The sequence below is a fragment of the Bemisia tabaci genome, chromosome 2 (genome assembly GCF_918797505.1).
Source record: "Bemisia tabaci chromosome 2, PGI_BMITA_v3".
Taxonomy (NCBI): Eukaryota; Metazoa; Arthropoda; class Insecta; order Hemiptera; family Aleyrodidae; genus Bemisia; species Bemisia tabaci.
The window spans coordinates 4,365,860-4,376,908 of NC_092794.1; the positions used below are offsets into that span (position 1 = coordinate 4,365,860).

General features: G+C 39.4%; 1 protein-coding gene across 1 annotated transcript in view; it reads right to left on the bottom strand.

Moving 5' to 3' along the window:
* LOC109034984 (uncharacterized) overlaps positions 1–9,151 on the bottom strand; it is a 38,395-nt gene extending 29,244 nt beyond the window's left edge. The window contains exon 1 of the mRNA XM_019048429.2: positions 8,910–9,151. The gene's annotated coding sequence lies outside the window, so the exon portion shown is untranslated. The remainder of the gene's footprint in view (positions 1–8,909) is intronic.
* Positions 9,152–11,049: the final 1,898 nt, after the last annotated feature.

The following is an 11,049-nucleotide window of genomic DNA, read 5'->3' on the forward strand; positions in this document are numbered from 1 at the left end:
ACATTCATATTTCGCGCCGAACTCAATGATCGCATCGATAATTACCGAATGCAACTCTTTAGTTAAGCATTTGCGTTGTTTTCGTTTGACGTGGGAACTTTCCCGCTTATCAAGTCACCACAGCATTGATTTTACGATAGAAATGTGCAACATGAGAATCCTCAACATTTTCCGTTTTTTTACGGTACTGTTATTATTTAGTGAAAATCGGTTCAATTGATCGAATCTACTGAAGAAAAAGTTAAATCAATTTCATAACTTATCCAAAAGATGCACCTGTTGGCCGATGGTGCGCTTTATGAAGCACTTAACACGTTAGCCATATATTTTGCATGGGGTGGGGTGATTTCCAAATAATAACGCAGAATTATGTTTCTTTGGAGAAATTTTCCTTCAAGGAGGAGGGGAGTGCAGACTGCAGACCCTCTGGACCAGGCCTCTTTCACGTCACGTCACTAAGCAAAAAAAATAAAAATGACCCAATCCGAGGGAAGTTTCCTTCGTTGAGAGTACTCTCTCTTCTATTCTCCTCTTATTACGATTGTGCTCACTGCATCCTCGACGAATGTTGATGAGCTAGGCTAAAATTTTTTCGGATCAACCTCTCACAGCCAATTTTTCGATTTTCAAGGGTAGCACAAGCGGGAACGGTTCTTGTAGACACCCGTGCGGTAATTTCAAAAAAATGGTGAAAATATTATTTTGTGCTACTGGGTAGTGCCTTTGGATTTTACGCTGTCCGAGGAGCGGCGCTGCGCTTTGGACAGGAACGGTGCCCGACCCGCCTTTGTTTATGTAACCATGAGTCGAGCGACCGGCGACGACGTGACGGGGCTGCTGGTGCGAAGGCGCGTCGCGGATCGCGGAGAGGGTTGGGCCAAACACGGCGGCTTTCTCAGTCTCACAGTGTTCGGTTTCGAGGTCCAGGGGAAAACCCTCGCGGCGACGACGCGGCAAGCGCAAGCCGCCTGCCTGAGAAAATCCAACCCTCTGGTCAGTGGCCGGCGACGGCGGCAATTCTACCCTTGACTTGGCGGCTCTGCGGCGGCAGGTCTACCTTTGGTTCGGACCTGAGGCCGCAGCCCTTCTCGGCTCGCCCAGTGTTGAAAAGACCGGAAAAACGGGCGTTTTTGACTCGGGCGAAATTTTGCTCTGCGAGTGAGAAGGCCCATATTCGCACGATGGAATGGGACGTTTTGGCTCACGACAGTTTCAGCGAAGATAGCAGAGTCGAGATAAAAATTCAAACTTATTCGAGCTCATGTCGCTTCTTGGTTGAAAAACAATGGTCGGTAGAAGCTTTTAAATTTTATTAAGGAATTTAAGTTATAAAATATAATACCATGAATTTCGAACTTATTGAGAGCAACAGGGGGAACTCTATGATCGTGTATTAAGAAAGGGAGGGCCCTCAAGTCTGGTCTAACATAGCGTTGCGTCGTAGACATATGTAAAGCAACGATTTCCGCCAACTCAGGAAAAATAATCTCGACATTACAGAGCAAAGCACAGCACGAAGAAAACAGCATAAAAGGGCGCGAGCCGCAAAGGGTCGTTTTTTTAGCACCACGCTTCAAAAAAGGGTTGGGAATGGCAACAGCCGTGAGCAAGCTTGAGATAAGGCTGGAAACAAATCAAAGGCGTCTTGAGAGGTTTTCCGATTTAAAGCTACCAAGGAAGGCAACTAGGTATTTAATTTACGGATATATAATTAACTAGACAGTTGTAATTTTTTTAATCCTTCGCACTGTCACGTCGACTTTAGCAATGTTACAGAAAAAGGAAAGCTGGCCACAGAAAGGGAGGAGGAGACCAAATGTCAATTTCGTTGTTTTTAGAAACATTTTAGTGTAAAAATTAAAATTTACACAGCTTAAAAGTTTAGAAAAGTGTTGGAGTTTTTGGTATGACATACATCTTGGCTTCTGTAGTAAAAAATGCCGCGACTCTAGCCGAATGCACCGAAAGTATAGTAAGTTTTTCCAGATGTTTGAATATCTTTACCATTCAGTATCACTGTATGAAAAATCAAGTAGACTCATGATAGAATTGACCGTACTTCTGGTAAAATTTGCCGTAATTTTTTTTTGTACCTCGAAAGGAACGGTCCAAAATCTTGTGAAAAACATTGTTTCATTATTTTTAGCAGAAAACTGATCATAATACTGTCTTTGAATTCTTGGGTAGTGTTTTTGAATGAGAGGAGAAAATTTGCAGAAACTGTCAAATAAATTTAGTTGGTCCCTTTTCCCATATAAAATGAAACGCGAGAAGAGATTTACAAAGTCGCGGTCGGAGGTACGTAATTTTTTAACTTAAACCATCGGAATAATTCTTCTCACTAAATCTTGCTCTCAATTTTTCGGATAGCCTCTTTTATAAAAACAGGAAGTTAACAGTAAAAATCAATACACCAAATTCCTGTTCTTTTCATAATATAGGGCACAATTTGGCACTCAACGGTCAATCATCAACATTCTCATACTTGCATAGGTTGGAGTAATCATCAATCGCCCCTTGCGGAAATCGGATGGCTATGTTTGATCAGTTTTGCCATCATTCAGAAAATATGCATGAGGAAGAGAGGATGCCAAATTACTCCATTTTATTGGCAAGTAACAGTCATGCGCAGGAATGGTGACTGGAACTCGAAAGAAAAAGGCAACGACGTTCAGTTTGGAAATGAGCGAAAGTGAAGGGTTGAGTCCCGTCAGCACGGCTGATTGAAAGAAAGAGCAAGTGAATATTTCGCGTCTCCTAGCGGTCCGTGACACCCTCTCACGGCCAAGATTCTATTGTCAGCCCCCGCGCCCTACACCTACATCCATCTCACTTCAACTAACTGTCTCTCCTATACTTACATCTGCAAGAAACATTTGGCAAAATACTGTGCTCTCAAAAATGGATTAATTGAATCATTTTACGGTTTTTCCTTAATTTTAAATAAGTGTTTAAGTACGCCTGCGTGCGTTTTTTTTTTATTATTTTCTTTGGTATTTGAGTTTTTCAACAATTTGTCCCTTTGATGGATATCTCAAAAACATAAAGGTTTACCGCCCTCATAAGTATAAGATACTTACGATCTATAAACATATGACCTCCCTCTCTTCCCCGGCCCATTTCAATGAGACAGTTTGCAGTTTGCAGTTTCTCTAGAATGTTGTAAAGTCCTCAAAACCAGTTGAGGCTCTTGTTTCCTTTATCCATTGATATCAAAATCGAGATCAAAAACTTAGTCGATAGACGCATTTTTATGGAGGCATTATAATTTTACATGGGCTTGCATATTGTAATTAGTATCAGAAATTGCATTTTATGGGGTACACTTTCCCATGAAGCAACATTTTTCTAGATCAGTAAGAAATTTCATTTTTTAAAAGAGAAACCACTCTGCAATATCACGAAGAAAAAAGCTCCGAGTGGCTCAATTTTTTTTTCAAAATAAACGACGAGAATTTACAATTTGAGCCCTGAGCGTGGCTTATAAAAACTGTAAATATTCTCTTTTTCTTGTACCTAATATTATACATCAGACTGTCATCACTTACTGGAAAAAAAACACATTGGATCTAGAGTCCAGACTCTTAAAAACATTGACAAGAAAAAGTACTCTTGATTCCATCAGATTTAAGCTTAAATCAAGAACCAAGCCAAGAGCGATTTCCATTTGATTTAAGCTTAAATCTGATTGAATCAAGAGTCCTTTTTGTTTTCAAGAGTCTGAACTCTAGATCCCATGTGTTTTTTTTTTTTTTTTTTTTTTTTTTTTTTTTTTTTTTCCAGTGAGCTCCAGTGTTTGATGGAAAATACTGTGGGGTGTCTTTTAGTTGCAAAATATTCGCCATTCTTTAGTCTCGGATGTCACAGCAATGAAGACCCCTCATTTTACTTTTTCCTATTAAATTATATTTTTAAATTTTTTTTTTCAATCATTTTGTATTTGCACACACACGCACACAAATTACAATCATGCAAGTGTGCAATTCATGAAGCATTTCTGTACTTTGCCGCACCTACTTTTCCAATGTCTCGTGCAAGTTCTTGCACCACTGATGCAGGTAAATTGGGATCGGAAAACTCGGTCTAATGCAAAAATTCCCCTTCTAGGCTCCTGTGGCACGGCTCATACGTATTTGGGAGTATTTGGGAGAAGAAAAATTGACTCACCGACGACCGCGACTGAGTGCGTCAGACACCGACACTGGAAAACATCCCTTTTCCCGCAGCGCCGTTCGGTTCGGTCACTGTGATAGCAGGAGCCAAGGAGCCTATACTGTCGTGCCAAGGAAAAACGCCGTATGAACCTTCAGGCGTCTCAAACTTTCCGTCGGTGAATCATAAATTCTCGGGAAAATTGTTGAATATTTATCTTCCGATTTTTTCTATAATTTTCTTCGCAATTTCACCTACAGTTTTTGAAACTTTCAAGAAAGGATATTCATTGCGTTCCTCAAAATTAAACATTACATCGAAGGAAATTGTTAACACTAGAATATTCATTCGGCGCGAAATATGAATGTTTTAACAAGAGAGCCATTACATTTCATTCGAAGCCGAAAATACATGTATAAGTCTGGGCAGTCAAATTAGACGCCGTAAAAATTAGAACATTTTTGGGCAAACATAGAATCAACGTCTAAATCTCGGCGAGGAGCTCCTGGATCCAGGCCTGGCTCACCGTGGCATTCTCCTCATTGTGTCGATGCCGAGTCTTTACCTGTCAACGGTCCTCAAGTCTATTGGGAGCCCAAAATTTGCGGACCAATTTTTTTAACGTTTGTAAATTTTCCTTTTATTTCGACGGATTCAGATTCAGCTTGCAATCCTGATGAAAAATATGTATAGTTAAAAGTAAGTATAACTATAAGTTATTGAATTACAAAACTCGCGAATTTCTTCCGCGCTTCTAAAATGCTTCTCATTGCATTTTTTTTATTTCTGGATCGCGAACTTACCAATATATCTACTCAAAAGTATACATATTTTTCATCAGGATTGCAAGCTGAATCCGAATCCGTCGAAATAAACGGACAATTTTCAAATATTAAAAAAATTGGTTCGCAAATTATTCGCCACCAGTAGATCATCAAGGGTCACGCCGCCAGGTAAAAACCCGGCGCGGATACAATGGAAAGGTATCCTCGACCCGTCGGTGGATTCGGACACACTCCAGAGGCACCTAGGACGCACCTAGGACGCACCTCGAGTGCACCCCGAGTGCACTCGAAGCGCACCCACTCTCACACTACACACTTAGTGCGTTCGGAGTGCACTCGGAGTGCACTCCGAACGCACTAAGGGCATTTTATTTTTACTAGGGGATGAGAAAAATTTGCAAATAGCTGCAATACGGATCAGCAAAGAGGTCTAAATGACAATGCTCACATCAGCAACTTAGAAATCAATTGGATTTATTCAAGTTCTTTCTTTTCAGAGATTAAGCAACATTACAAAATCACGAATTATTCCGAGAGAGTCCACCCTTTTAACGCTCAAGTAGTTGTATGTATTAAGATCTTCTGAATGTCACGCCATTTTGTAGCCGTGTCACGCCTCGTTAGCAAAAACCCAGTCTGTAAACTGGGTAGCTAAGTCTGTAAACTGGGTGGCTAAGTCTGTAAACTGGGCAGCTAGTCCGCGGATTAGCAACTCAAAAATCGGAAAATTATGCCAACGCCCACTCATAAATTTTAAATATAACCTATGCGCTAACCAACGAATGTCCCCCGCCAATTGATTTCTAACTAAATTCCGCGAGATTCTTCACGAAATTTGAACGTATAGACAATCCATTAAAAAATGGTTTTATAAATACATTTTACAATTTATTTTTCCTTAAATTTATTTTGGAAGTTTCTTTAAAATTTTATTTGATTTTTAGTACTTCAAATGTGCTTATTGTGTATCCAGAAATTGAATAGTCTCCCGCTTTAAAGAGATTTATTCGTACAGCACTTATTTATCATTGAATGTTTCTTCTATCGCTCTTTTTACTAATGTTAATCATTAAATATATTCTTTTCATTAATATATTTACAAGTATTTAGGTGCTGAGTTAATTGCGGCGCTCTGATGCAACTATTCGTGTTCCGCAGATGCGTGTGTTGCATATTCAAAAACTGAAGGCGCTTACCTCTTTTCTCATCTCCTTGGAGACGGACCGCGGGAGTTGTCAGTTGTAGCACCTGAATAACGAAGTTGCCTTTTTAGAGGAAATATTGTCATCTCAATCCTTTCACGATCAAAAAAAGTCTCACTCTCTGATTAGTCTACGAATTTTAGGCTTTCATTTTAGCTCCTCCGCTCGCAGTTTTGGACCAAGGTAAGTAATAAAGATGCGACTTCGTCCTGGTTTCACGATAAGGATTTTATAATTCCCAGCTTTTGAAATAAGTTCAGAACAAACTTTCATAGATATTTTTGTCAATGATCACTTATTTTCTGTTGGTTGGTTTCATTCATCTCTCCTTTGGAAAAATAAATTGTTATAAATCGGGGTTGTCTACCCGGATGCCTCGGTTTTAAAGAAAACTAGTAATTTGTTGAGAATGCATATGAGAATTTTTTAAAAAAATCAATTTTAACCATGCAACATCTACTTGACCCGTAAAGTATTAATTTTGCAAGTTTTTATTTTGCCACATACATACCTTTCATTGAAAATCTCGTGAAATATTCGTCAGAAATCGGCGAATGTGTCAATTTGTCTAGAATTTGTCAATTTGTCGGTTAGCGTATGGATTGCATTTAAAACTAATGAGTTTGCGTGAATTTTAGATTCTTGACTGGCTAGTCCGCAGACTGTGGCTACCCAGTTCAAGGACTGGGCAATTTCACCGATGGGTCGTAAGACCCGTTTCACAATACATATAATTTTTTTTACTGTGAAAAAAAATGCATTTCAAACACTTGAAAACTGGAGTATAATTCTGATTTTCATAATTTCTTTTTCACAGACCATAAAATTGTATCATTCAGAATTATTCACTAAACTTGGCTGGATAGGAACGGTTCAACAGCATAAGACATCAAGATAACACCTGGAGATTTTGATCATGTAATGTACAATTTATAGAGTTTTTTTTTTTTTTTTTTTTTTTTTTTTTTTTTTTTTTTTTTTTTATCTCTGAATTAAATTTTTCAAACATGGGGTTTTTCTTCCATTTTTGTACTAGACTGGCAAAAATGCACGAAAAAAGAAATGATCAGGGGGAAATGTCTGCTGATTATAACACGCTGTGTTCAAGAGTATTTTAGAGTAGTATTGATTTTGGAAAAATCCATTCCTCACAATGTATGGGCGATTCTTGAGACAATGTTTTTCTGTTCCGTTTGATCCCTATTCTTAATACTGAACCAGTTGCGCTGGTCACAGAAGCGTGTTTTGACAGAAGCTTGTAGATAAGCAAAAAATAAAATGTAAATAGTATAGGATTGGAAATCGCTAAAATTTAAAAAGAACTCAGAACTTTCCTTCCTTAATTATTTGCCCGGAAGTTGTACTCCTCAGCGGCGATAGAATTAATAGCCGTATTTTTCGATTCTTGACATCTCTCTTAGTCTGGCTTTGAGCGTAAAATCTTGGCGTTTGAACAAATCTTTCCATATTTTGCTACTTTTATAAGCGCAAACAATCAAAACACGATTCTCTGACAAACGCAACTGACCCATACCTCTGTTGACGCAAAATCCGTCGTTTCCCGAACGTAACTCCATTCCAAGGTTTCATGACTGACTCAAATCATTTGATTTTTTACAAGAACGAACCTTTGCACTTTGCGTTCAGAATTTTTATGATTTTTGCACGAGATCAGATAAAAAATCAGCGAAATTTTTCGGATACGCTCACAATTCCACGGTAAAAGTTGCACCAATTTGCGAGGGGAAATTTTTCTAAACATTCAAATATAATTACGTTCTTTCGTGAAGGAGCCGTCAAATTGTCCCTCACAGTAAATTTTTATGAACCACGCACTTCACGGTTGGACAAAAATTTACACGAAGAACAGCTATTATCACGATATTCCTATCATCGTTCAATTCTACATTAAGAATAAATTAACTAAGAGTAGATAAATGAATTATTTTACCAGGTAATTTTCACATTCAGTACCGGATTGATTGAATTTTTACACAAGAGCTCCTGTGTCAAAATAAAAATTGTTCAAATCCTCAGATTTGCAGCGGTGAGTGCTGTAATGAGGAACTACATAGGTACTACTTTTGGCTCATTCACCAAAGCGCCTATCTGCATTAGGAAACGAATGAAACTTATACTGTACATAAAATGCGTCATAAATAGTAGTTCCTTATTTCAAAAGCAGTCCAATGGGATTGAATGGAATTACTGAGAGGAGCCAAAGTCACGTTTCCAGTAAACAATGAGCAATACGCAGTTTTGAGCTCGACTGGATTTTAGTTGTGAATTTTTCACAGAATATACTTTCAAACTAGTTTTAGTTGAGTTCATGAACATCTCAATTTTTCCAAAAACTGCACCTATGCGCCTTGTCCTCCAAGTGCCTCAAATATTCGGCATCATCGAAAGAAATCAACATTTTTTTCACGTTTTCTCGAAACTTATGTTTTATCGGTTTCTTTGAAAAACTGGTTTTTATGCCCTCCGTATCTTACTCTAAATTTAATCAGTCAATCACATAAACGGGCTCAAGTGCCAGCTACAAAAATACGAAAAAAAAAACAGTAGTAACTGTATGAATTAATCCGTTTTAAATTGCAGATTAATTAATAATGTGATTAATTAATTCGTCACATAAATATTTTGAGTTCTGAGAATTAATACGGTTATTACCACTTTTCTCGAAGTCTCATTTTAGGAGCTTGAGCCCTTTTGTAACTGATCGATTCGCGATGGATTCACGATCCAAAAAATTCAACTCCAAATATACCTGAGTTTTCGGGTTGAAGCCGACGAGACCGACTTCGATCTGAACACGCAAACAACAGCAACTTTTATCCAATCGAAATTCAGATACGATGAAAAACGAAGAGCGGGCACGTCGAACACAGAACGCACAATAGGGGCCCAAACTGAATGATGTTTACAAAATAAAAAGAGAGAAAAAAAACGTGGGTGGAGGAATCTATGGAGAAGCGGTCAACGGGACACGAGCTTGACAACTGAGGGTGATTTCTCAAATCGGAGCCACGGGACGTGGAAATCCGGAAGGGTTAGTTACCGCGGAGGGCGCGGGGGGGGTGGGGAGGGTGGGGGGTGCGGGGTCGGGGTAAATGGCTCGGATTGGAGCTCGGATTGCCCCGCGGCCGGGGTAAATGAAGCAGCGGCGTAGTGCATGATTCCGGCCTCGCCACGCCCCGCGACCCTACCATTGGCTCCCCGGCCGATTCCCCTCAAATACTCAATTAGTTTTACTACATCATTCCATTTGTATTTGTTCCCATTTTGTATTTTTATGTCCCTCTTCCGCTCCAAACTCGCGGTCCCCACACCGGCTCGTTTCCTCTGCTTTCGTTTTTTTTTTCGTTTCCTTGTCGACCCGCGCGGTCCTGCTGCCGGATTTCGTGATGACCCTGTTTTTCCAGGCTCGCCAAGCGAAAATCAAATTTTACACTCCATTTTTATAGAAATTGCGGATAATTCTCGCGTATTTTGAAAAAATTGGTCACATTTCTGATATTTCAGGAAATTTTGTGCGGCTACGAGCATTCTGAATCGAGAAGCAGGTTTCAGAAATCTTGTGAACTAAATTATAAATAAAGAATCAACCAAAGTATCCTGATATTCTAATAATAAATATATAATAGTAAAGAATAGTGGATAATTCCCCGTATTTTGAAAAATTTGATTAATTTTTTATATATCTGGAAATTTTGTGGAAATTTTCTGACAGACAATTTTGGCGAAGCAGTACAAGTTTACGCTATTTTCAGGTTCAAAGTTGATTAATCGCATAGAATAAAAATTGCGAAATTGAACGACTTGAAGTAACCGATGGACTTCTGACATAAAAAAAATAAAAAGTCAAAGCTACTAGACGCATCTGAGCACCATTATTTCCAAAGGAACCGAGCCATAGCTGCGGTTTTTACACAAGCTTTAGATGTGGGTCTGCAAATCCATCCTAAAAGAGAATCAGACATGAACCTGAAAAAAAGGAAGAATTGAGTATCAACACAGCAGAGGACAGGAAAGACGTATTCGGACCTCTTCTTTAACTTTCCTCCCGAATCAGAGCGACACCTCATTGGCAGCATAGAGCGAAGCAATGTGAGTTCACGCCTCGCGCCATCGCGCCTTCAGTTTTGCAGATGCAGCACGGACGTCCATCAAGTACGAATAGTTGTATCTCTGCGCCGCCGTCGAAGCGATACGAGCATCTTTTCCCTCACTCACATGAGCTAACATGTTATTCGATTCACCTATTAAGAATTACCTATTAAGAATCATTTTAAATTAAATGAACTACATGACACATTGGAACTTTGTATTAAGTAACCTTGCGGGCTAGTTATTGCAAAGAATAAACAAAGCGATGAACAAAAATGACAAACGAAAAATGGTGCGACGCTGTAGGTTGAGACGGGTGGTTGTTAGACTGATTGCGAGCAGGGCCTCCTTGCCGCCCTCCTAACAGATAGCAGAATAAGAAGATAACAAAAATTACCACCGAAAAAATATGAGGAAAATTTCTTCACATAATATGAACAAACACAATTCATGTGAGCTCATGTGAGTGAGGGAAAAGATGCGCGTATCGCTTCGACGACGGCGCAGAGATACAACTATTCGTACTTGATGGACGTCCGTGCTGCATCTGCAAAACTGAAGGCGCGATGGCGCGAGGCGTGAACTCACACTGTTAAAAATTATTCTGGCCTGAGTGGCCTGAGTGAAATATTATGGAGCTATCCTGCCTGGAGCATCGAGTGACAAAATTTTGCGGTGAGTTAGATAGCTCGCTCTGGCATGGGAAGCTCCTTGTAGCATGTGTCACTCCAGGAAAGACAGCTATATGCTCGGGAGAGATACTTTCCACTCAGATTTAAGATACTTAAGAAGAAACAGAG